Source organism: Salmo salar, chromosome ssa03 (genome assembly GCF_905237065.1).
Source record: "Salmo salar chromosome ssa03, Ssal_v3.1, whole genome shotgun sequence".
In the NCBI taxonomy this organism is placed as follows: Eukaryota; Metazoa; Chordata; class Actinopteri; order Salmoniformes; family Salmonidae; genus Salmo; species Salmo salar.
This window is the reverse complement of record NC_059444.1, coordinates 23959402-23987318: the sequence shown is the minus strand read 5'-3', so window position 1 is coordinate 23987318 and position 27917 is coordinate 23959402. Positions and strand designations below refer to the sequence as shown.

General features: G+C 42.7%; 1 protein-coding gene across 3 annotated transcripts in view; it reads right to left on the bottom strand.

Annotated features, from left to right (window-relative positions):
• tnr (tenascin R (restrictin, janusin)) overlaps positions 1 to 14436 on the bottom strand; it is a 164904-nt gene extending 150468 nt beyond the window's left edge. For all 3 annotated transcript variants that reach the window (XM_014190611.2, XM_014190618.2, XM_014190614.2), the window contains exon 1: positions 14159 to 14436. The gene's annotated coding sequence lies outside the window, so the exon portion shown is untranslated. The remainder of the gene's footprint in view (positions 1 to 14158) is intronic.
• Positions 14437 to 27917: the final 13481 nt, after the last annotated feature.

Sequence of the window (27917 nt, the reverse complement as noted above, 5' to 3'; positions counted from 1 at the left end):
GTGAGGCGAGGACAGTGCGGAGTCTAAGGGGGAAGTACTGGTGGCCCACCTTGGCTAAGGACGTGAGGTCCTATGTCTCTTCCTGTTCGGTATGTGCCCAGAGTAAGGCTCCTAGGCATCTACCGAGAGGGAAGTTACAGCCCCTCCCCGTTCCACAACGACCATGGTCGCACCTGTCCATTGACTTCTTGACAGATCTTCCCCCCTCTCAGGGGAACACGGCGATTCTGGTGGTTGTGGATCGGTTCTCTAAGTCCTGCCGTCTCCTCCCATTGCCGGGTCTCCCTACGGCCCTGCAGACTGCGGAGGCCCTATTTACCCACGTCTTCCGGCACTACGGGGTGCCGGAGGACATTGTCTCTGATCGAGGTTCCCAGTTCACATCCAGGGTCTGGAGAGCGTTTATGGAGCGGCTGGGGGTCTCGGTCAGTTTGACCTCCGGTTATCACCCCGAGAGCAATGGGCAGGCGGAGAGGGTGAACCAGGAGGTGGGCAGGTTCCTGAGGTCGTATTGCCAGGACCGGCCAGGGGAGTGGGCGAGGTATATTCCCTGGGCTGAATTAGCCCAGAACTCACTTCGCCACTCCTCTACTAACATATCACCCTTTCAGTGTGTGTTAGGTTACCAGCCGGTCCTGGCACCATGGCACCGGAGCCAGACCGAGGCTCCTGCGGGGGAGGACTGGGTCCAGCACTCCAAGGAGACCTGGAGAGCCGTCCAGGACTCACTAAAGGAGGCCAGTGCGCGGCAGAAGAGGAGTGGTGACCGCCACCGCAGTGAGGCGCCCGTGTTCGCACAGGGAGACAGGGTCTGGCTCTCGACCCGGAACCTGCCCCTCCGCGTGCCCTGCCGGAAGCTGGGGCCGCAGTGTGTGCGGCCCTTCAAAGTCCTGAGGAGGATAAACGAGGTGTGTTATCGGTTGCAACTCCCTTCCTATTACCGCATTAACCCCTCGTTTCATGTGTCTCTCCTCAGGCCGGTGGTAGCTGGTCCCCTTCAGGAAAATGAGGTGCCGGAGGTCCCTCCGCCCCCTCTGGACATCGGGGGTCCCCGGCGTACAGCATTCGGGCCATTCTGGACTCAAGACGCCGGGCGAGGGGCCTGCAGTACCTCGTGGACTGGGAGGGGTACGGCCAGGAGGAGAGGTGCTGGGTGCCGGCGGAGGACGTCCTGGACCCATCTATGTTGAGGGATTTCCACCACCTCCGTCCGGATCGCCCTGCGCCTCGCCCTCCGGGTCGCCCTCGAGGCCGGTGTCGGCGCGCTGCGGGAGCCGCGCGTCAGGAGGGGGGTACTGTCACGATTCCCACCGACGGTGGCGCCCCCTCCTGCTCGGGTGGCGCTCGGCGGTCGTCGTCACCGGCCTATTAGCTACTACCGATCCCTTTTTGGTTTTCCCTTTTTTTGGTTTTGGGCACCTGTGGCCAATTAGCTATTAGAGGGGGTATTTAGTTTAGCTGGCCCGTCTGTTGTTTGTGCGGGATTAATTTGTGTCCAGTGACGACGTGTTGTTCGTCGGCTTTACCTGGTCGTCTATTTTGTATTTTATTCCCTATGTTTGGAAACTTTTGTTTATCCTGTGTTATTAAAAACACCACTCCCTGTGTTCGCTGCTTCCTGCGCCTCATTCCTCATTCCTCCTACCCGACTACCGAAGCCGTTACACATAGTAAGATTCTCTTGATAAAGCGCTCAACAGAGTTGTATTCTTTGTTCAAAACAGTTGTATTCCTCTTTGACACACAGACATTATGATAATCCAAACTCGGTTTCAAGCAAAAATGCCCGTTTCGACCCGTCTGTCAATTACCAAGAGGAAGGAAAGGTTTTCAACAGCGCACGGAATATCAATGTGTCTGACCACTGTCTAACTGGAATTGACTGTTGCTCATTTCACAAATTACAATTATCTGATTGGCCTACAACTGCAGGGGGGCTGGGAAGCCAGCGAGCCAGGCAGGCATGAAGGCAGGGTAATGCGAGTGAGGGAGCCAAGAGAAAAGTGTAATTGGGAAATCAATGATGTTTGTTTAATTACTGGGTGAATTTAAATCAGTGCCACAGCTGTCATTAATACCACTGCCCAGAAGCCATCAGGAAGTCATTTTAAGCCATTCTGATAATGCTGAAACCCAAAATAATTAATACAACACCTTTTAATTGGTCCAGTCGCCTACTGTAGATACAGGAGAAACGGTAGAAACAACACAGAAGACACAGTAGAAAGATAGCTGTGGACATAATAAAAACATGAACACTGGACAGGGGAGAATGAAAACTCTATTCCCCATTGGCTTTCATTGTCAGTTCTGATGCAGGCACAGTAAACAACACGGACATTGGTTCACTCGGTCCTTTGGCAATAAGGCTTTGACACTGACAATGAAAGCCCAATGACAGGAATCACTAATGTAAGCATTCCGCACTCAGAGGCTGTTTGAAAGGGTGGATAACAGCCACAAAATAAGTTTGAAACAGAATACTGCAGACAACAAAGACTGTACTCTGGTGTATTTAGCGAATTATTTATTCTTCTACATCTGATTTGTTAAGATACTTTTGTGATTAAGATGTTTACACCTGCTGTATCCTGTGCACGTGGTGAATAAACTTTGAAACTTGAGACCTTTAGCTTTTATGGGACTAATAATTGAGACAACTCAAATTATGCAAGCATATTTAAGTGTCCTGCATGCTTTTGTACTGTGGCTAGTGTGATAAATGGAACAGCAGTTACAATAGTTCTGTGTGTGTGTGTGTGTGTGTGTGTGTGTGTGTGTGTGTGTGTGTGTGTGTGTGTGTGTGTGTGTGTGTGTGTGTGTGTGTGTGTGTGTGTGTGTGTGTACGTACATGCACTCAGAATGGGAATGAGGCCTCTATTTGTGAGCAATAAGATCATTATTAGGTTAATGATACCATTCTCTCTAATTGCAGACATATGGAATCTTCACTGGAACAAACAATTGTTTTAGTCCTTAATCACATGTCAATTAACTTGAGAGTGGCAGTGGCAGTGCAATCCTGATTTGTTTCCACATTATTTAGGATTAAAGCTCATGTAGATTTAAATGGGGTCCACCCTCTGATCCCTCAGCCCTATGTTCCCTCAGCCCCATGTTCCCCCATGTTCCTTCAGCCCTATTTTCCCTCAGCCATATGTTCCCTCAACCCCATGTTCCCCCATGTTCCTTCAGCCCTATTTTCCCTCAGCCCTATGTTCCCTCTGCCCTATGTTCCCTCAACTCTATGATCCCTCTGCCCATGTTCCCTCAACTCTATGATCCTTCAGCCCAATGTTCCATCAACTCTATGATCCCTCAGCCCTATGTTTCCTCAACCATCTGTTCCCTCAGCCCTATATTCTCTCATAACCCACTTAACTATAAGGGTATATGGGACCTACTGAACATGTTGAATCACTGTGACCTTAACCTTTTCTTAAAGGCCTAGTGCAGTCAAAAATGTACTTTTCCAATGTTTTATATACACTGAGTATACCAAATATTAGGAACACCAAACATACCAACCATATGACATATGACATATTATGACATGGTTATGACAGTTTCATAACGTTTTATGACACTGGGTGTCAAGTAAAGTGTTACCAAACTTTAATATTACAGCAGCCCGAATGGCATTATGAGATAAAACAAAATGCATCTTAGCATCTACTCAAGTAATTGTTATAATGATTGGCTCAAATATGTACAATTATATGGCTTAGGACCCACTGAATTATTGAATCATTGTTGACTGGAAACACAAATCTGACTATGCTAACAGTCCCGAACATTAGAACAGAGCATGTAAAAAGTATTTTCATTACTCAGCCCCCTGGTGTTGGAATTCCCTCCAAGTCAACCTAAAGCCACAGGACCTGGTGTCCCTAGAGGAGTTCAAACAACAAATAGAAGAACAGGTTGTTGAGGCATGTTGTTGTTTCTGGTTGTCACCCTGTCACTAGTCGGTGTTGCCTTATGTAAGAAAGCATGTTGAAGTATTTGATAATATTTGATACTATTTGATGCTGTGTTGATACTATTTCATATTTGATACTGTAATGGCCCTGTGATTTGACATATTGCACTTCAATGTTTGTTTTTCCGAACCTGTGTCGTGTACAACCGTGCTGCTTTTTATATTAGTCTGAAACTAATGTGTTGATGCTGCTGTCTTGGTCCAGGTCTCTCAAGAGACTAACCTGGTTAAATAAAGGTAACACGTTTCAGGTAAGACCCATATGCAGACAACGTCGAAGTAACAACAGTTTATTAAATCGAACAGGGGCAGGCAAAAGACAGGTCAAGGGCAGGCAGAGGTCAGTAATCCAGATAGGTGCGGCAAAGGTACAGGACGGCAGGCAGGCTCAGGGTCAGGGCAAGCAAAGGCCAGTAATCCAGACAGGTGGGGCAAAGGTACAGGATGGCAGGCAGGCTCAGGGTCAGGGCAGGCAGAATGGTCAACACCGGGAAAACTAGGAAACAGGAAAAATCGAGAGACAGGAGTGGAGGGGAAAACGCTGGTAGGTTTGACAAAACAAAACGAACTGGCAACAGACAAACAGAGAACACAGGTATAAATACACAGGGGATAATGGGGAAGATGGGTGACACCTGGAGGGGGGTGGAGATAATCACAAAGACAGGTGAAACAGATCAGGGTGTGACAAAAGGTTAGCTTACAGAAACTATTTAGATCATATTTGGCACAAATAAGAAAGGCCATTGGACTGACTCAAAATGTCTTTAAGGCCCAGTGTGATCAAAATTCTGTTTTTCCAATGTTTTGTATTATATTGTAGAAAAGCTGATAAAACAAAAACTGTAAAACTGTGAAGAAATGTGGACCAAATGTAATTTCCTGAGAGTTGCTGGTTGAAAATACAATATACACAGGACCTTCTGGATGGGTGGAGTTGTGGCTTGATGGTGACATCACCAGGCGGTATAAGATAATATATACCAATAACAAAGAGTTCCAGACCTTTCTGCCAATAACAGTTCGTTTTAAGATTAAATATTCCCCCCTCAACACTCTACATGATTCCATGTGTGTTATTTCATAGTTTTGATGTCATCACTATTATTCTACCATAGCAGAAATAAAGAAAAACCTTGAATGAGTAGGTGTGTCCAACCTTTTGACTGGTACTGTAAGTATTCACACCCCTGAGTCAATACTTTGCAGAAGCACCTTTGGCAGCGATTACAGCTGTGAGTCTTTCTGGGTAAGTCTCTAAGAGCTTTCCACACCTGGATTGTGCAACATTTGCCTATTATTCTTAAAATAATGTGTCAATCTTTGTCAAATTGGTTGTCATTTCTAGACAACCATTTTCAGGTCTTGCCATAGATTTTGAAGTAGATTAAAGTCAAAACTCTGCCACTCAGCCATTGTCTTCTTAGTAAGCAAGCAACCAGTGTAGATTTGGTCTTGTGTTTTAGGTTATTGTCCTGCTGAAAGATAAATTAGTCTCCTGATGTCTGGTGGAAATCCCTGAGTGGTTTTGTTCCTCTCCGGCAACTGAGTTAGGAAGGACGCCTGTATCTTTGTAGTGACTGGGTGTATTGATACACCATCCAAAGAGTAATTAATAAGTTCACTTGTAACTTCACTTGTATGTGTGGGGTACAGAGATGAGGTAGTCATTTCATGAGGTAGTCAACACTATTATTGCAACTTATTATTTGACTTGTTAAGCAAATGTTTACTCCTGAACGTATTTAGGCTTGCCATAACAAAGGGGTTGAATACTTATTGACTCAAAACATTTTCAGCTTTCATTTTGTATTAATTTGTAAAAACTTTGAAAAACATAATTCCACTTTGATATTATAGGGTGCTGTGTGTAGGGCAGCGACACGACAAAAAAATCTAAATTTAATCAATTTTACATTCAGGTTGTAGCAAAACAAAATGTGGAAAAAGTTAAGGGGTGTGAATACATAATGAAGGCGTTTTATCTACACACTATTAGGAAGCAGCATCTGAAACTGCAATACAGATATGAAGAGAAAGATACTAAACACCCCAAACATATTTACCCTTCGGCTAAGGTGTCGCTTACATCTAAGAAAATACTTCATCGCATGCTGTGGGACTCCAAGCATGAACTTTAAGCTTGCCTCCTCCCCATAGTTGCTGCATTGACCAAAGGTCTACAGCAAACATCCTTTTTCTGTTGCTCCTCACACTTGGCATTTAACCCTTTCACGTGTGAGTTCCAAATATCTCTAACGGTCGCCTCAGCGTGAGTTTTTTTATGCACGTGATGTTCGAACGTTCTCTCCATTCCAGGATGTGATTGTTACATAAACAACAACACTGAATGGCTCAGAGTGGGAGTGAGAGGTTACCGTGATTGACTGCCTGCACGTGCCATTTGTATCAATAAATCACTATCAGAAAATGTTTTGTGTGGTATTATTGATATATTTAGTATTTTATTGACGTTTTTCAATTACCCGTGATAAATCATGCATTCCGATTTTTGCATAAATTGTAATGGGCACATAGTATGTGTGTAAAATAATGTTTTGAAGGTTGTACTGATTATGATGAGCTAAGCTAATTCCAGCTATGTGTATGGAGCCATGTTTGTTGACATACAATGCATTCTGGGTTTCACGTAATCATCCGTTTGACCAAAGATGTTATAACAAAATGAGGTGAGTAAGAGTTCACTAATTTTTTGAGGACTTCTGCAAATGAATGGTGGGATGTGAACGACAGTAGATGACACACCCCTTCAACATGCATACTGTAAACAGACCAAACTAATCTTGTCTTCTCTTATTATCTTTGGTTTCTGTGAGGAAAAAATGCATGGCTGCGCGCTGAAACTAATCGACGGATTACTTTCAATTTCTAGAAAGTGTTTTACCTAATTATTTCGATCAATGGTGAGCTCACCCGTGATGTGATTAATTATACATAGTAATTGCTATTAGCTAATTCATAGTGTAGTTTATGTCCGCCGAGAGTTAGAAAATATGACCGCTTGTGTTGCGTCAATCTTTCCTCAGTTAGCGCTAGGACAAATGTAGCCTACATTTTTCCGGTTAGGATGATTGTGTTATGCTATAGATACTTCTGTGAATATCTGAACATTGCATCCAAAATAAACAGCTTACATTCTGGACATAACTTTGTAAGGACTGTTTGTGTAAATAGTTTCTGAAAAAAGTGTAGCCAGCTCAAATGCTGATTGTTGCGTCATTCGAAACTGGCCGTTCTAAATGAGCGTTCTAAATGAGTGTTCTAATCACACGGGGTGTGATTGTACGCTTCAGGGACCACTGTAGAACGATCACACCTCGTGTGATCGTACGTGTGAAAGGGTTAATAGGGATAGACGTCCCGTCAACGGGACAGTTGTAAATCATGCAGCGCCGTGTGTCACAATCGCAGATTTTAGAGAAACAGCAAATGTTGGTACATATAAGTGTCTTATATCGGCTGAAAGCTTAAATTCGTGTTAATTTAACTGCACTGTCCAATTTACAGTAGCTACTACTGCGACAACAACAAAACACTTTTTTCACCGCGATAGGTTTGATAAATTCACCTCTGAAGGTGAAATGTGTACTTAGATTCTGAAATCTTGCTCTGATTTATCATCCAAAGGGTCCCAGAGATAACATGAAGTGTCGTTTTGTAAGATAAAATAATTGTTCATATCCTAAAAAGGTCCATATAGCATGCACGATCGATTTTGTATTTCCACTCGTTCAATTTGCAAAGAAAGGAATCTGTGAAAATCTAGCCCTAAATGTTGTTTCAACCAGTCAAATCACATTTGTATTTATTCCTCAGAGATCCTAGAATGTAACCAGACTTCACTACATTATTAGTGGTGTAGTAAATCCTATAGGACACAAAATTTGGACAGAGAGCGACGCCTTCATGGCACGCCGATGACGCGGGCGGTCTTCACTTGATTGACTGTAACTTTGTCAAATAAGCACCAATCAGGGTCAAACAAAGCTAGCTAGATAGCCAATGAGCAGGGCTTTATGGGAGTATCGGAAAACCGGATCTGTTGCAAAATGTAGCTGCTAACCTTGTCCGACAGCAAGCCTTTTCCTTTTGGACAAAAATTATATTAATATGGAGAGTTACGAAGTTATGAAAACTGGGTGTTTTTCAAATGTTCAACTTATAATATGGCTACTAATACTGGAAAAGCTAAATCAAAGTGCAAGTATACAGATTTGACGATATTCTTGCAGAAAAATGTAATGTAAATGTAAATGTCTCCTTCACGATTTGCCCAAATGTACCTGGGTGACTTCACACTAAATGTCATGTAGTTTGCAAACAGAGTGATGGCTAGTTGTGGGACCTTTCTGTTGCATTTCAAAGATGGTGGTAGGGAAAAAAAAGTTTTTTTTCTTTGTATTTTCTCCTACCAGATCTATTGTGTTATATTCTCATACATTCAATTCACATTTCCACAAACTTCAAAGTGTTTCCTTTCAAATGGTACCAAGAATATGCATATCCTTGCTTCAGGGCCTGAGCTACAGGCAGTTAGATTTGGGTTTGTCATTTTAGGATAAAATTGAAAAAAAGGAGGCTGTCCCTAACAAGTTTTTAAAGACGGGTTTGATTCAGAGAAGTGAAAGAATTGGAAACCCTTGGCAGAAGCTATACACAGAATAGAACAGCATAATGGATGCATGGATGCTGTGGAAAGAAATTGTACCGGACGCACATAAGCTCTTGGGGCCTATGCGCTTGTCTGACATCGGTATATTTTTTCTTCATTTAATAAATCATTTTGACAGTAACCCTCCAAAAGGTAATTCATAACTCTTTTTAATTTCCAAATCTACTAGGAAGCTAAGTACCTGTTTCTTGGGCTTCAAGAATGTGACTGGTCGAAGTGCTTCAGGCCTTGAAAATGAAATCATTGAAAGTAGGGGGATATCGGTGAACAAATGCTGTGGTAAAGACTAAGACACCACCAGTGCAATAAGTTTACCTTACTCAGGTGTTTAAAAGTGCATATCAGAACGAGAGCCTAATACTTCTTAGGTAGTTCTTTATGAGATTTATTTAGAAAATGATCTCTCTGCAAAAGTATGTTTATACTTGCCTACTATTGTTTGTACAGATGAACGTGGTACCTTCAGGCATTTGGAAATTGCTCCCAAGGATGAACCAGACTTGTGGAGGTCTACAATTTTTTTTCTGAGGTCTTGGCTTATTTCTTTTGATTTTCCAATGATGTCAAGCAAAGAGGCACTGATTTTGAAGGTAGGCCTTGAAATACATTCCCAGGTACACCTCCAATTGACTCAAATGATGTCAATTAGCCTAACAGAAGCTTCTAAAGCCATGACATTATTTTCTGGAATTTTCCAAGCTGTTTAAAGGCACAGTCAACATCGTGTATGTAAACTTCTGACCCACTGGAATTGTGATACAGTGAATTATAAGTGAAATAATCTGTCTGTAAACAATTGTTGAAAAATGTATTGTGTCATGCACAAAGTGGATGTCCTAACTGACTTGCCAAAACTATAGTTTGTTAACAAGTCATTTGTGGAGTGGTTGAAAAATGAGTTTTAATGACTCCAACCTAAGGGTATGTCAACTTCCGACTTGAACTGTAAGTATTCAGACCATTAGTACTTTGTTGAAGCACCTTTCGCAGCCATTACTGCCTCGAGTCTTCTTGGGTATGACGCTACAAGATTGGCACACCTGTATTTGGGGAGTTTCTCCCATTCTTCTCTGCAGCACCTCTCAAGCTCTGTCCGGTTGGATGGGGAGCGCTGCTGCACAGCTATTTTCAGGTCTCTCCAGAGATGTTCGATCGGGTTCATGTCCGGTCTCTGGCTGGGCCACTCAAGGACATTTAGATTTGTATTTTATTTTTTAAAGTTAAGAGGTCTGAATACTTTTTGAATGCACAGTATAGCTTTGTGAAATGTTAGGCTTAACATGAGAAAATCACAACCAAATATGCCTACCAATAAATGTTGATCTATTAGCTAAAGCAAAGCTATAGGCTACATGCCCTGGCACCACAGAAAGTCCATCATCGATTCGATTGGCAGATGCATGGTCATGTCGCAATTTGGACAGCGATCGGAAGTCTATACTTTGTGAGTGGCTGGCTGGCTGGCTGACGCATTCAATTCATTTTGATTTTAGGGAAGGTGGGGGGGGCGAACTCTGACCAGAGAAACTGCGTAACGCCAGTGCTCTCATCCCACTAATAAGAAGTCATTAGCATGGCCCTCTTCGTTCCCTAACGTTGGGAGGAGAAAATGTGGATAAAAATAACCCCAGAGACCCGTAAGGCAAATGCTTGTTAAAGAGATACTGCACTGTATCTTCCTTACAAAATGATTTATTTGAAGCACCCTATAGTATGCTGCTACACCTGGATCAGAGAAGCAGAAATTATACCAAACTGATGATGAACAAATCCCATGACTGTTATGAAGATCAAATAAAACAAAACACCTTAACAAATATAAAGAGAATAAGTCCACATACTATACTTTTAGTAATCTGGTCTTAGAAGTGTCCTAACGAAATAGCAAAAATAATTAAAGAGGGCCTATGTTTCAAATGATTATTAGCTGAAAGATGGATGGTCTTCATTCATCCTCATCCTTCCTAACTTTTTATTGCGGTTCAGTTTAAGTGTTCTCTGGGTTTTCTGTCTACACAAGCAGTAATATACTGTTGTGAATCCGAGGAGAATTAAAGCTAATCCAAAGCTGCTGTCCAGCTATTGGAAATCATATTTGATTTATGCTTTTTTTTCTCCCCATTTCCTTCAGGTTTATGGCACAATCAATCACCCAGTTAGCTCAGGCATGATCAAACAGAGCTGATAAGACAAACGTTCTTTGTCACTGAGCAGTATATAACTGGGATTTTTTTGCCCTCCATCGATTGCTGATTTTCTCTGCCCAGCACTGCAATTCAAAGCAAACTGTAGGTAGTCGGAATCTATCTTGCCGGATAAGACTCCTGACCACCAAACTGCTGACTTGTTGCTCGCCCACTGTCACTTAACATTTATCTGAGTCTGGTATCATTTCGGTGCTCAATGAGCATGCAGACTTTCGAATAGAGGACACACAGAGAACGCTACTACTGTATGCAGCCTGCCTTGGGCAGCCAAACAGAAACAGTGTAATAAGATCTGCATAATTAATATATTCATCATAAACATTAATGAAGACAGGCATGGTCTAAGTTCAACACTAGTGCTTTGTTGTGCCAGAGGATTGTCTCCAGAGCTTTTCTACACAGGCCAGAATAGAAGCCTGGCACCACTGCAAGCCAATGCACTTTAACTCCCCCACTGGTGATGAGAAAAAAGCCATGCTACCACGGGTGCATGATAATAAGTAACATTGTACATTTCAAATGGGCTCTTACTCTATCTCTCGCCAGGGAAACAAGAGGGTTGCGTAGGTAGGAAGATTTGCATGAGCATGAGTTTATGTGTTTCATTTTTTTCTGTTTTCTATACTCTGATTTTGGGAAATGGAAATGTTTGTGTGGCTTTTTCTGTGTGTGGTGCAGACAAATCAGTGCAGGGTCTACAGAGCATTCATCAAACAGATTGAGAATATGACAGAACGGACCATGGTGACCCCAAAGGGATGTGTGGAAGACTGGTAGAATAATCCAGAGCAACCACATAGCACCATCTCTATACTGTATCATCATTGTGCATTGCATGCATCCACTGTCATTAGCTAATGACCTCTGAATGTAAGTGTAATAATATTGTCCTAAAATAAGCTTGAAATGGGATAGCATGATTGAGGAAACCAGAGACTGTTCAGAAGTCCTCAGTTGCAATTATTTTGCAAGAAGCGGTTCATCACACTGTCAGTTTCTTTATTACAGTGGCCCGAGAGAAACACAACGGTACAGATTTAGGTGGATCTGGCTATTGGTATTATGTACACCTGAACAGTGATTTGGCAGCTCTGTTTGTCTGAATACATTATTTGATTGATGATGCAAATGAATGAAATACCTCCATTTGAATGCAGAATAATGAGGAGTAATGGGGAAACTTCTCTAACAAAATCACCGCTGGGCGCAACAGGGAACTAAATCCCCAGGATTTAAATATTATGTAAATGATTAATGACCACATAGACTAACATCATCTTGTTGTTTGGCTACCCATTGGCACACTGGTAAATATTAATTATTCACATAGAGAACAAAAAGAAACGGTCCTGAGCTCTAGAGTAATGAAACAAGCTGAGGCAAAAAAGAGAAAGAGCACCACTTAATGATGTCAATATTTTTAACCTAACCTAATGGATGAGTCTATTTCTAAGCGTCATTAATGAACAAAAGTCCACAGGGAATAGGTTACAATATTTTTCTATCAATTCTCTTAACATATAGCACAGACATATTATTGCCTTGTGATTTTCAGCCATTTTACACACATTCATTGATCACTGTATGGTTAGCAAGCTAGCTTCTAACCGAAGTCACACTTTATGGATGGATGGATCTACTTAGTAGATGAAATAGAGAGAATGTTATCTACATTTTCAGACTTAGGGAACCTTTGAAAGCATGGCTCATGCTAATGACACAGGGTCACAGGGGAGAAAGGAATTGAGAGGCTGGGAGGTATGATGAATCCTAAGACTGATTCCTTTCTACCTCCAGACTCCCAGTCAGCCTATATCCACATCGCACACAGCATGAAGGTGGTGCCTAAAATTAACCAAACGATATCTCAGAACAGAAGAATACTACTCTATACCTCCAGACTCTTTCAGCATACATCCACATCAGACACAACACAAAGGTGATGTCTAAAATTAACCAAATGATATCTCACAGTCACAACACAGAAAGGACCAACAGAGTTATTTTGCAATGGTGTGAGATTTCTGTACACACTGTAAATCATCCAAAAGGGTATGCCCTAGGACACCCCCTCACCAGATTTTAATATCTAACAGCAAACCTCCGACTCTCTGGTCCATGGACACTATGCTCAGCTGACTTTGACCAATTAGACACATGAGATATATGACAATAACCTTCATTGGGTGATGCTGTCTAGAGGAACAGCAGATATATAGCTAAATGTTTCCCAAAAAATAATACCATGAGATAAACATATTATTTCTGGAGATATAAACCACACTATATCATCCTTATCTGACACAGCATTAAACAAATGATTGGCTGTATACACAGTCATTTTCTTAGTCAACAGTAATAATACTTGGCTTAGATTTGATTTGGGGAAATACAACTAAAATACAGTGATAGTAGTGGTTTAGTTTCAGACAACAATGTGATCAAGACTCAGTGACCTGGTGGTTAAGGGGTCTGCAGTTAAAACAGAATTTAAAAGAACAGAGCTTTTTTATATGACACGCTACAACATTTCACACGTACACAGCAGGTGAAACAGTAAGTTCCTTTGATATTTCTTGTTGTTGACGTTAATGACAACCCCAGATTTTCTTGCTAAGTGATCCATTCACAAGCCTCAAAAAATGAGGGACACTGATATTGTGCTCAGTGTTCCTCTAAAACAAGTCAGTTACGGGTTTGTTTCATATTGTATACTCGGCACACGGAATAAAGCTATACATCTATACAATGCATGCTACATTATGTGATCAATTGAACATGTCATTTATTGTTAAAAAAGGTTAAGTAATGATAAAGATGATTATTTTTTGGTTTTTATTCAATTTTTCCAGTAAAATACAGGGTAACTAGATATGGAACCATATATTAGGTGTAAATAAAAATGTAAAAGTTTACAGATTTTTTTGTGATATGGAATGTGCTTGCCATTAAAGTCTGCAGTACTTTTGCGTTACTTTTGGAGTACTAATTTTCCTCTGAAATTGTATCAGTATCAATTGTTGTAACATGAAATTGCTCTAGCGCTTGATGAAACTGTTTCTAACAACATTAGAGGGGTTTAGTTTCCTGATGTTGTCTGCTGTTTGGTCCCTGCTGAGGAGTCATTAGCTGGATATTGTTGTGGCCCCTCTGCTCAGCAGGATAATGTTTTGATTGATATATTTGTTACCTTGCCCCCGTCAACCAAACCCCCACCAGGAACAAAGCTATACCTGACATCAGTTTCATTTTTTTTAAACATGCAGTCTAACTTACCCAATTTCCCTCGGTTTATCTCTCTCTTCCCTCTGGTGCCGGTCCCTTTCTCTCGCTGTACACTGATCTCCAAGAGGCTTCTCTCTCACTCTCCTAGCATCTTTTGCCGACTGTATTGATCTTTCAGCCAAGTATGTATGTAGCCCTGTATTGTTACTACTGCTGATCAGATGAGAGCTCTCCTCTCTCCCTGCCTCTCACAGCTGCAGTGGGGAAGCAATGTGTGCTTCTCGCTCTTGCTCTCTCTCTCCCCCTCTCTGACTCGCTCTCTGCCTCTCGCTCTCTGACTCGCTCTCTGCCTCTCGCTCTCTCTCGCTCTCTCTCGCTCTCTCTCTTGTTGTGCTGTATTGATCTCTCTGTGCTGTTCCTCTACTAGTGCAGCCCCTAGTGGGTGTTCCAGACACTACTCGTAGCAATCTGACTGTGATTGTCCCAGCTCAGTACACATCGAGATGGGGAAGGGAGGCAGGAGGCAGGAGGGAGGAGGGTGCCTGGGCAAATGCATGATGCCTCTGAAGAACAAGGTGCAACCTGGGCGGTCAGCAGGCAGCAGGACCCCTACCTTCAAGAAAATATACTGTATGTAACAGAGATGTGAATTTATGTTTCAGCAGGTAATCATAACCAAATAACTATACACACATGAAGGTGAACAAGCACTCTTTGATGCTTCTACCTGACTGGTTTTACACAATTCTGATAGTATCTGAGTATGACGAGGTTTAAAGGAAAACTCCACTTACCATCTAGAACAATCCAGTTGGTGGCAGGGAATCATAGATAGCCACACTTTTTGAAAAGGTTAGGATTTATCTCACAGTGAAGTTAGTCTACTTAAAAAACAAACATGTATTGTCCTATCATCAGGTGTATTATAATGGAGAGAAGTAATCAACATTTAAAAAAATAATAGATTTGGTAGATAGTTATTCATGATTCTGACCTCCCCACATTATAATTGGAAGAGGAAGTGTAAACTCATAGTCTATTAGCTAGAAATGTAATTCCAAAACTATTATTGCTGAAAGAGGCTGTTTACCTGGTTGAACAAATGTTAGCCATGTGTTGGCAAAAATGTACAGTATCAGTCAAAAGTTTGAACACACCTACTCATTGAAGAGTTTTTCTTTATTTTGTAAATATTTTCTACACCGTAGAATAATAGTGAAGACATCAGAACTATGAAATAACACATATGGAATCATGTAGTAACCAAAACAGTGTTAAACAAATCAAAATCTATTTTATATTTAAGATTCTTCAAAGTAGCCACCTTTGCCTTGATGACAGCTTTGCACACTCTTGGCATTCTCTCAACCAGCTTCATGAGGAATGCTTTTCCAACAGTCGTGAAGGAGTTCCCACATATGCTGAGCACTTGTTGACTTCTTTTCCTTCACTCTGTGGTCCAACTCATTCCAAACCATATCAATTGGGTTGATGTCGGGTGATTGTGGAGGCAAGGTCATCTGATGCAGCACTCCAAAATACATTGAAATAATAAAATAAAATAAATGTTCCACTTTCTTTAATTTGTATTTATAAATACACTGCTCAAAAAAATAAAGGGAACACTTAAACAACACAATGTAACTCCAAGTCAATCACACTTCTGTGAAATCAAACTGTCCACTCAGGAAGCAACACTGATTGACAATACATTTCACATGCTGTTGTGCAAATGCGATAGACAACAGGTGGAAATTATAGGCAATTAGCAAGACACCCCCAATAAAGGAGTGGTTCTGCAGGTGGGGACCACAGACCACTTCTCAGTTCCTATGCTTCCTGGCTGAAGTTTTGGTCACTTTTGAATGCTGGCGGTGCTTTCACTCTAGTGGTAGCATGAGACGGAGTCTACAACCCACACAAGTGGCTCAGGTAGTGCAGCTCATCCAGGATGGCACATCAATGCGAGCTGTGGCAAGAAGTTTTGCTGTGTCTGTCAGCGTAGTGTCCAGAGCATGGAGGCGCTACCAGGAGACAGGCCAGTACATCAGGAGATGTGGAGGAGGCCGTAGGAGGGCAACAACCCAGCAGCAGGACCGCTACCTCCGCCTTTGTGCAAGGAGGAGCAGGAGGAGCACTGCACAGCCCTCCATGTGCTCGCCAGAGCTAGCCTGACTGCCATTAGGTACCGAGATGAGATCCTCAGACCCCTTGTGAGACCATATGCTGGTGCGGTTGGCCCTGGGTTCCTCCTAATGCAAGACAATGCTAGACCTCATGTGGCTGGAGTGTGTCAGCAGTTCCTGCAAGAGGAAGGCATTGATGCTATGGACTGGCCCGCCCGTTCCCCAGACCTGAATCCAATTGAGCACATCTGGGACATCATGTCTCGCTCCATCCACCAACGTCACGTTGCACCACAGACTGTCCAGGAGTTGGCGGATGCTTTAGTCCAGGTCTGGGAGGAGATCCCTCAGGAGACCATCCGCCACCTCATCAGGAGCATGCCCAGGCGTTGTAGGGAGGTCATACAGGCACGTGGAGGCCACACACACTACTGAGCCTCATTTTGACTTGTTTTAAGGACATTACATCAAAGTTGGATCAGCCTATAGTGTGGTTTTCCACTTTAATTTTGAGTGTGACTCCAAATCCAGACCTCCATGGGTTGATAAATTGGATTTCCATTGATTATTTTTGTGTGATTTTGTTGTCAGCACATTCAACTATGTAAAGAAAAAAGTATTTAATAAGATTATTTCTTTCATTCAGATGTAGGATGTGTTGTATAAGTGTTCCCTTTATTTTTTTGAGCAGTATATATATTTTCACAAACCCCCTGCAGTACCTCCGTGGACCCCTAGGTCAGACCCCTAGGTTGAATACCCCTGGTCTACTGAGTAGATTAGAGCCTTGGCCTATTAATCCTTGTTCACAATGCAAGCCTTAATGCTCAAATCAGTTTTGTTTTTCAAATCCGTTTTGGACTACTGACTGTCCAAACAGTAAAGTTACAAGTTACCAAATCAGATTTGTATGTGTTCAGACAGTCATTTGCTGACAAGAATACACTAGTAACAACGTGTGTGTGTGCAGTGGTGTAGGCTGATTGGCGGTGGTGCTTGTGCTTCCTATCACTCAGAAGTTATGTAGCAAGCTATGGTGACAACAATGCCTGTCAAGGACGTTTCCCAGTTGCTTTGAATGTTCAAAATCATTGGGCAAGATCACTTTTAAAGCCTTCAAGTATAAGACGATCGATCCAACCTTCAAAACGAGTCCTTATTGGCTAGCCACGGCAGTCAACTAGCTAGCTAGGTAGCTGTTTAGCATTCTAGCACATTCACTAATGTTTGTAAACAATTAACAGAATAGCTAGCAAGCAACAAGATATGCCAAATAACTGTCTAAAAACCACACCATAAATAAGATTTGACTGTTCAAACTGCAGGAAACAGAACAGATTGGAATCGGATATGCAAATAAATAGGATTTGGGTCACTTCAAACCGTCAATTTCAACATGGCAGGTAGCCTAACGGTTAAGAGCATTGGACCAGTAACCGAAAGGTCTTTGGTTTGAATCCCTGAGCCAACTAGGTGAAAAATATGTTGATGTGGCCTTGAGCAAGGCACTTAACCCTAATTGCTCTTGTAAGTCATTCTGGATAAGAGTGTCTTACTAAATGACTAAAATGTAAATGTAAAAATGTGCAGAGGGAGGAGCAAAGCCATGCATAGGCCTTGGGCGGGGCAGGTGCGCAAAGTAAATTTTTTACATTCCCAATTATCTACTGTTCCTGTTTCAAGACATTATATATATAAAAAGACAGCACTAGACCACAACATATAAAGACCAAAAATTATACTCTTGGAGATATCAGGAGTCCTTTAGCTATAGATTGAAGCACGTCACCAGGCAGGTCAAAACTCCATCCCACCAAAACAAGCTGACATTTCCGGCAATATTTTCAAACAGCTCTTACACTAAGTGGGCATTATCATCATTTTCACACTTTCACATTATTACTCCAACCTTATAGTGTGGAAATATATATAAAACACATGAAAATCCCATTTTTGACTGCACTGGGCCTTTAATAGACCTATCTCTCAGTAAGACAGATCTACAGTACTAAATACTTTTCAAGTATTTGATGCTGGTGTTGTGACTCAACTGAGCAACCATCGTGTTGTATCCTGCTTTCAACAGGACAGTCATTTTAATAGCAGTGAATGAAGTGTGTTTCAAAACATAGTAAGCAACAAAAAACACAATCAAAATACTATAGTGTTTCCAACAGAGAGGAAAATTATATTCCTAAGCAGCATGATATTTGTGCAGAAACTAAACAGCTCTTACAGATGCAGATAAAGAGATGCATAGAGTATCAGTACTGTAGCAATAATCCTTGAGATATAAAGAAAACATGATAGTAATGTTTGAAACAATGAGAAGACCTTGGGTTATTATTACTGTATTACTGCATCACATTCCACTCCCAGGATCACCATGTCAGGCTAATTAACAATGCATATGAATAGATCAAATAAATCACAGTCACACAGTCCCTCAAGATATGTATAGAGTAGTGAAATCATAGTTTTCACATTAATATCTCTTCTGTTTCATCCACACCTGTATATACATAAACCTAACAAAGAAACTGTTCAAACAGAAAATTGATCAATATGAGGAGATCAAAGGCTTTCACACAGAAAAACAGTTCCCAGAACACACCACGGGCCTATATGTTGTACTTTGGAAAAATTCTAATAAAACACACAAAAGAATCCAATATATTCTGTATAATATAACACTACCACCTCATCCCTGGCACATGCTCTCATCTGGGTGTCACGCCCTGACCATGGAGAGCCCTTGGTTCTCTATGGTGTTGTAGGTCAGGGCGTGACTAGGGGGTGTTCTAGTCGATTCATTTCTATGTTTGGGATTGAGTATGGTTCCCAATTAGAGGCAGCTGATTATCGTTGTCTCTAATTGGGGATTATACTTAAGGTGTCCCTCTTCCCACCTGCTTTTGTGGGATATTGTTTGTGTTTGTGCTTGTTGCACCACATAAGTCACGTTTCGTTGCTTGTTTCTTGTTTTGTTGAGAAGTTTCCACTTAATAAAAGGATGTGGAACTCAAATCACGCTGCGCCTTGGTCCGTCCATTATCACGAGCGTGACACTGGGAGTGAACACGAGGCATTATCAAGGGCAATTCATGCAGTGGAGAATGGCGCCGACAGATGGTCGCCTCGCTCCAGGTCCTTAGGAAACTGTGCAGTAATTAGTTTTTTTTATGCATTATTTCTTACATTGTTAGGCCAGAAAATCTCAAGTGTTATTACATACACTCGGGAAGAACTATTGGATATAAAAGCGATGTCAACTTACCAACATTACGACCAGGAATACAACTTTCCCGAAGCGGATCCTTTGTTCGAACCTCCACCCTGGACATGGGATCTTATCCCAGAGGCCGACCCAAAACAATGCGGTCGCCGCAGGAGAGGCAGACGGAGAGGCCTTCTGGTCAGACTTAGAAGGCGAGCACACCATCCACCGCTTCCAAGCATATTACTCGCCATTGTCCAATCTCCAGACAGCAAGGTGGACGAAATTAGGGCACGAGTTGCCTTCCAGAGAGACATCAGAGATTGTAACATTCTCTGTTTCACGGAAACATGGCTCACTCGGGATATGTTCTCAGAGTCGGTACAGCCATCCAGTTTCTTCACGCATCACTCCGACAGAAACAAACATCTCTCTGGTAAGAAGAAGGGCGGGGGTGTATGGCTTATGATTAACGACTCATGGTGTATTCATAACAACATACAGGAACTCAAGTCCTTTTGTTCACCTGACCTAGAATTCCTTACAATCAAATGCCGACCGCATAATCTACCAAGAGAATTCTCTTCGATTATAGTCACAGCTGTGTATATCCCCCCCTAAGCAGATACCTACACGGACCTGATAGAACTTCACTGGACTCTACGTAAACTGGAAACCATATATCCTAAGACTGCATTTATTGAAGCTGGGGATTTTAATAAAGCTAATCTGAGAACAAGGCTTTCTAAATTCTACCAGCATATCGAATGCGCGACAGGAGCTGGTAGCATTCTGAACCATTGCTACTCTAACTTCCGCGATGCATACAAATCCGTCCCCCGCCATCCCTTCGGCAAATCTGACCATGACTCCATTTTGTTTCTCCCAGCCTATAGACAAAAACTAAAACAGGAAACGCCCGCGCTCAGGTCTATCCAAAACTGGTCTGACCAATCGGATTCCACGCTTCAAGATTGCTTTGATCACGTGGACTGGGATATGTTATGGATAGCCTCAGACAATAACATTGATGTACACGCTGACTCGGTGAGCGAGTTTATTTGCAAGTGCATCTGTGATGTTGTACCCACTGTCACTATTAAAACCTTCCCTAACCAGAAACCGTGGACTGATGGCAGCATTCACGCAAAACTGAAAGCGCTAACCATCGCTTTTAATCATGGCAAGGCGACTGGAAACATGACCGAATGCAAACAGTGTAGCTATTCCCTCCGCAACGCAATCAAACAAGCAAAGTGTCAGTATAGAGACAAAGTAGAGTCGCAATTCAACAGCTCAAACACGAGACGTATGTTACAGGGTCTACAGTCAATCACGGATAACAAAAAGAAAACCAGCCCCATCGCGGATATTGACATCTTGCTCCCAGACAAATTAAAGAACTTCTTTGCTCGCTTAGAGGACAATACAGTGCCACTGACACGGCCCGCTGCCAAAGCCTGTGGGCTCTCCTTCACCAAGGCCAACATGAGTAAAACATTTAAACGTGTTAACCCTCGCAAGGCTGCCGGCCCAGATGGCATCCCTATCCGCTTCCTCAGAGGTTGCGCAGACCAGCTGGCTGGTGTGTTTACGGACCTATTCAATCAATCCCTATCCCAGTCTGCAGTGCCCACATACTTCAAGATCGCCACCGTTGTTCCTGTTCCTAAGAAAGCTAAGATAACTGAACTAAATGACTATCGCCCCATAGCACTCACTTCTGTCATCATGAAGTGCTTTGAGAGACTAGTCAAGGATCATATCACCTCCACCCTACCTGATACCCTCGACCCACTCCAATTTGCTTACCCAAATAGGTCCACAGACGACGCAATCGCCATCACACTGCACACTGCCCTATCCCATCTGGACAAGAGGAATACTTATGTAAGAATGCTGTTCATTGATTACAGCGCAGCATTTAACACCATACTACCCTCCGAACGTCATTAAGCTCAAGACACTGGGTCTCGAGCCCGCCCTGTGCAACTGGGTCCTGGACTTTCTGACGGGCTGCCCCCAGGTGGTGAGGTTAGGAAACAACATCTCCACCCCGCTGATCATCAACACTGGGACCCCATAAGGGTGCGTTCTCAGCCCTCTCCTGTACTCCCTGTTCACCCATGACTTTGTGGCCATGCACACTTCCAAATCAATCATCAAGTTTGCAGACGACACTACAGTGGTAGGCTTGATTACCAATAACGACGAGACAGCCTACAGGGAGGAGGTGAGGGCCCTCGGAGTGTGGTGTCAGGAAAATAACCTCTCACTCACTGTCAACAAAACAAAGGAGATGATCGTGGACTTCAGGAAACAGCAGAGGGATCATCCCCCCATCCACATCGACAGGACAGTAGTGGAGAAGGTGGAAAGTTTCAAGTTCCTCGGAGTACACATCACGGACAAACTGAAATGGTCCACCCACACAGACAGCGTGGTGAAGAAGGCGCAACAGCACCTCTTCAACCTCAGGAGGCTGAAGAAATGTGGCTTGTCACCTAAAACCCTCACAAACTTTTACAGATGCACAATTGAGAGCATCCTGTTTGGCTGTATCACCGCCTGGTACGGCAACTGCTCCGCCCACAACCGCAAGGCTCTCCAGAGGGTAGTGCGGTCTGCACAATGCATCACCGGGGGCAAACTATCTGCCCTCCAGGACAACTACACCACCCGATGTCACAGGAAGGCCAAAAAGATCATCAAGGACAACAACCACCCGAGCCACTGCCTGTTCACCCCACTATCATCTAGAAGGCGAGGTCAGTACAGGAACATCAAAGCTGGGACCGAGAGACTGAAAAACAGCTTCTATCTCAAGGCCATCAGACTGTTAAACAGCCATCACTAACATTGAGTGGCTGCTGCCAACATACAGACTCAAATCTCTGGCCACTTTAATAAATGTAATAAATGGATTTAATAAAGGTATCACTAGTCACTTTAAATAACAGCACTTTACTAATGTCTACATATCCTACATTACTCATCTCATATATATATACTGTATTCTATACCATCTACTGAGTAAGATGGCACTGGAGCAGAAGGTAGACGTTTTACGTGTCCTCAACTGATAATGTTTTTTTGTTTGTTGATCTGCGTTGTTTGTAACTTGTTTTTTTACTATTTTTGTCCATAATGTTGCCGCTACCGTCTCTTATGACCGAAAATAACTTCTAGACATCAGGACTGCGATTACTCACCACGGACTAGCAGAATCCTTTTTCTTCTTTCACAACTCTGACAAGCCCGAGGCGGAGGATATACGGCTCCCTCGGGAACAGGCCCCGACCCCAGTGATCTGTGGGAAGAAAAGGCATAGAAAGAGAGGCCAGAGGGCAGGCTGCCTACTCACCTCAATTCTGCTAGCAAACATACGATCTTTGGACAATTAAATTGACAAGTTATTGGGAAGATTAAACTACCAACAGGACATTTAAAAACTGTAACATCTTATGCTTTACGGAGTCGTGGCTGAACGACGACAATATCAACATACAGCTGGCTGGTTATATGATGTACCGGCAGGATAGTAGCAGCGACGCCTGGTAAGACAAGGGGCATGATATCTAAGTAAGTCTCGAGCTATTGCTCACCTGAGGTAGAGTTTCTCATGATAAGTTGCAGACCACATTACCAACCGAGAGGGTTTTCATCTATATTCTTTGTAGCTGTTTACATACCACCACAGTCAGAGGCTGGCACTAAGAAAGCATTGAATGAGCTGTATTACGCCATAAGCAAACAAGAAAACGCTCACCCAGAGGCAGCGTTCCTAGTAGCCGGGGACTTTAATGTAGGGAAGTTTCAATTTGACCAAATTTCTATCAGCATGTTCAATGTGCAACCAGAGGGAAAATAACTCTGGACCACCTATACTCCACACACAGCGATGCATACAAAGCTCTCCCTCGCCCTCCATTTGGCAAATCTGACCATAATTCCATCCTCCTGATTCCTGCTTACAAGCAAAAATTTAAGCAGGAAGCACCAGTGACTAGATCAATGAAAAAGTGGTCAGATGAAGCAGATGCTAAGCTACAGGACTGTTTTGCTAGCACAGACTGGAATATGTTCCCGGGATTCCTCCAATGGTATTGAGGAGTACACCACATCTGTCATTGGCTTCATCAATTTTTTATTTAACTTTACTTAACTAGGCAAGTCAGTTAAGAATAAATTCTTATTTTCAATGACGGCCTAGGAACAGTGGGTTAACTGCCTTGTTCAGGGGCAGAACGACAGATTTGTAGCTTGTCAGCTCAGGGATTCAAACTTGCAACCTTTCAGTTACTAGCCCAATGCTCTAACCACTAGGTTACCCTGCCGCCCAATAAGTGCATCAATGACATCATCCCCACAGTGACCGTACGTACAAATCCCAACCAGAAGCCATGGATTACAGGCACCATCTGCACTGAGCTAAAGGCTAGAGTTGGAGTTTTCAAGGAGCGGGACTCCAACCCGGAAGCTTATAATAAATCCCGCTATGCCCTTCGATGAACAGGCAAAGCATCAATACAGAACTAAGATCGAATCATACTACACCGGCTCTGACGCTCGTCGGATATGGCAGGACCTACAAACCATTACAGACTACAAAGGGAAGCACAGCCAAAAGCTGCCCAGTGACACGAGCCTACCAGATGAGCTAAACTACTTCTGTGCTCGCTTCGAGGCAAATAACACTGAAACATGCATGAGAGCACCAGCTGTACCGGAAGACTGTGTGAGCACCCGTTACACAGGTCAACATTCACAAGGCTGCAGGGCCAGATGGATTAGCCTCTATGGGCTAGGTGGGACGCTTGCGTCCCACCTACTCAACAGCCAGTGTAATCCCGTGGCGCGATATTCAAATACCTTAGAAATGCTATTACTTAAATTTCTCAAACATATGACTATTTTACACCATTTAAACCTGTTAGGGCTAGGGGGCAGTATTGACACGGCTGGATAAAAAACGTACCCGATTTAATCTGGTTACTACTCCTGCCCAGTAACTAGAATATGCATATAATTATTGGCTTTGGATAGAAAACACCCTAACGTTTCTAAAACTGTTTGAATGGTGTCTGTGAGTATAACAGAACTCAAATGGCAGGTCAAAACCTGAGAAGATTCTGTACAGGAAGTACCCTGTCTGACCATTTCTTGAACTTCTTTGCCATCTCTATCAATTACAAAGGATCTCTGCTATAACGTGACACTTCCTACGTCTCACATGGTCTCTCAGAAGGCGGCAAAAAGCTGAATCGTGGCTTTGCAGGCTCTGGCTGAAACAAAGTAGCGTGTTTGGGTAGTGGCTGGTTACAGTACTGTGAGACTCAGGCTCGTGCCCGCGTCGACCGAAAGCTTTCTTTTCCTTTGTCTGTTTACCTAAAAGGATATTCCCGGTCGGAATATTATCGCTTTTTTACGAGAAAAATGGCATAAAAATGGATTTTAAACAGCGGTTGACATGCTTCGAAGTACGGTAATGGAATATTTCGATTTTTTTTGTCACGAATTGCGCCATACGCGCGACCCTTATTTACCATTCGGATAGTGTCTGGAACGCACGAACAAAACGCCGCTATTCGGATATAACGATGGATTATTTTGGACCAAACCAACATTTGTTATTGAAGTAGCAGTCCTGGGAGTGCATTCTGACGAAGACAACAAAAGGTAATCAAACTTTTGTAATAGTAAATCTGATTTTGGTGAAGGCTAAACTTGCCGGGTGTCTAAATAGCTAGCCCGTGATGGCTGGGCTATGTACTTAGAATATTGCAAAATGTGCTTTCACCAAAAAGCTATTTTAAAATCGGACATATCGAGTGCATAGAGGAGTTCTGTACCTATAATTCTTAAAATAATTGTTATGCTTTTTGTGAACGTTTATCATGAGTAATTTAGTAAATTGTTAGTAAATTCCCCGGAAGTTTGCGGGGGGTATGCTAGTTCTGAACGTCACATGCCAATGTAAAAAGCTGTTTTTTGATATAAATATGAACTTGATTGAACAAAACATGCATGTATTGTATAACATAATGTCCTAGGGTTGTCATCTGATGAAGATCATCAAAGGTTAGTGCTGCATTTAGCTGTGGTTTGGGTTTTTGTGACATTATATGCTAGCTTGAAAAATGGGTGTCTGATTATATCTGGCTGGGTACTCTGCTGACATAATCTAATGTTTTGCTTTCGTTGTAAAGCCTTTTTGAAATCGGACAGTGTGGTTAGATTAACGAGAGTCTTGTCTTTAAATAGCTGTAAAATAGTCATATGTTTGAGAAATTGAAGTAATAGCATTTCTAAGGTATTTGAAAATCGCGCCACTGGATTAGACTTGCTGTTGCGTAGGTGGGACGAATTCGTCCCACCTAGCCCAGAGAGGTTAAAGACAAGACTCTCGTTAATCTAACCACACTGTCCGATTTCAAAAAGGCTTTACAACGAAAGCAAAACATTAGATTATGTCAGCAGAGTACCCAGCCAGAAATAATCAGACACCCATTTTTCAAGCTAGCATATAATGTCACATAAACCCAAACCACAGCTAAATGCAGCACTAACCTTTGATGATCTTCATCAGATGACACTCCTAGGACATTATGTTATACAATACATGCATGTTTTGTTCAATCAAGTTCATATTTATATCAAAAACCAGCTTTTTACATTAGCATGTGACTAGCATGTGACTAGCATTCCCACCGAACACTTCCGGTGAATTTACTAAATTACTCACGATAAAGGTTCACAAAAAACATAACAATTATTTTAAGAATTATAGATACAGAACTCCTTTATGCACTCGCTATGTCCGATTTTAAAATAGCTTTTTGGTGAAAGCACATTTTGCAATATTCTGAGTAGATAGCCCGGCCATCACAGGCTAGCTATTTTGACACCCACCAAGTGTGGTACTCACCAAACTCCGATTTACTATTAGAAAAGTTTGATTACCTTTGCTGTTCTTCGTCAGAATGCACTCCCAGGACTTCTACTTCAATAACTAATGTTTGGTTTGGTTCCAAATAATCCATAGTTATATCCAAATAGCGGCGTTTTGTTCGTGCGTTCAAGACACTATCCGAAGGGTAAAGAAGGGTGACGCGCCCGACGCGTTTCGTGACAAAAAAATTCTAAATATTCCATTACCGTACTTCGAAGCATGTCAAACGCTGTTTAAAATCAATTTTTATGCGATTTTTCTCGTAAAAAAGCGATAATATTCCGACCGGGAGTCGTTGTTTTCGTTCAAAGAGAGAGAAAGTAAACATGGTGTCGGCTCGTGCACTGTCTCATTGTCCTCAGATCGACCACTATCCAAATGCGCTACTGTTTTTCAGCCATGGCCTGCAAAGTCACCATTTATCGTTCTGGCGCCTTCTGAGAGCCTATGGGAGCGTTAGAAAATGTCACGTTATGCCAGAGATCCCCTGTTTTGGTTAGAGATGATCAAGAAGGCCAAGAAATAGTCAGAGAGAGCGCTTCCTGTTTGGAATCTTCTCATGTTTTGGCCTGCCAAATGAGTTCTGTTATACTCACAGACACCATTCAAACAGTTTTAGAAACTGTAGGGTGTTTTCTATCCAAATCAAACAATTATATGCATATTCTAGTTGCTGGGCAGGAGTAGTAACCAGATTAAATCGGCTATGTTTTTTATCCGGCCGTGCAAATACTGCCCCCTATCCCCAACAGGTTCACAGGACGTGTACTGCGAGCATGGTCTGACCAACTGTCAAGAGTCTTCACTGACATTTTCAACCTCTCCCTGTCCGAGTATGTAATACCAACATGTTTTAAGCAGGCCACCATAGTGCTTGTGCCCAAGAACACTAAGGTAACCTGCCTAAATGACTACCGACCCGTAGCACTCATGTCTGTAGCCATGAAGTGCTTTGAAAGGCTGGTAATGGCTCACATCAACACCATCATCCCAGAAACCCTAGAACCACTCCAATTTGCATACCGCCCCAACAGATCCACAGATGTTGCAGTCTCTATTGCACTCCACACTGCCCTTTCCCACCTGGACAAAAGGAACACCTACTGTATGTGAGAATGCTATTCATTGACTACAGCTCAGCATTACAGCTAAGGACCCTGGGACTAAACACCTCCCTCTGCAACTGGATCCTGGACTTCCTGACGGGTCGCCCCCAGGTGGTAAGGGTAGGTAACAACACATCTGCTACGCTGATCCTAAACACAAATTGTCAATGACTCCAGCCACCCAAGTCATAGACTGTTCTCTCTGCTACCCCACGGTAAGCGGTACCCGGAGCGCGAAGTCTAGGTCCAAGAGGCTTCTAAACAGCTTCTACCCCCTAAGCCATAAGACTCCTGAATATCTGGTCAAATTGCTACCCAGACTATTTGCATCCCCCCCCTCCTCTCTCCACACCACTGCCACTCTCTGTTGTCTTCTATGCATAGTCACTTTAATTAACTCTACCTACAT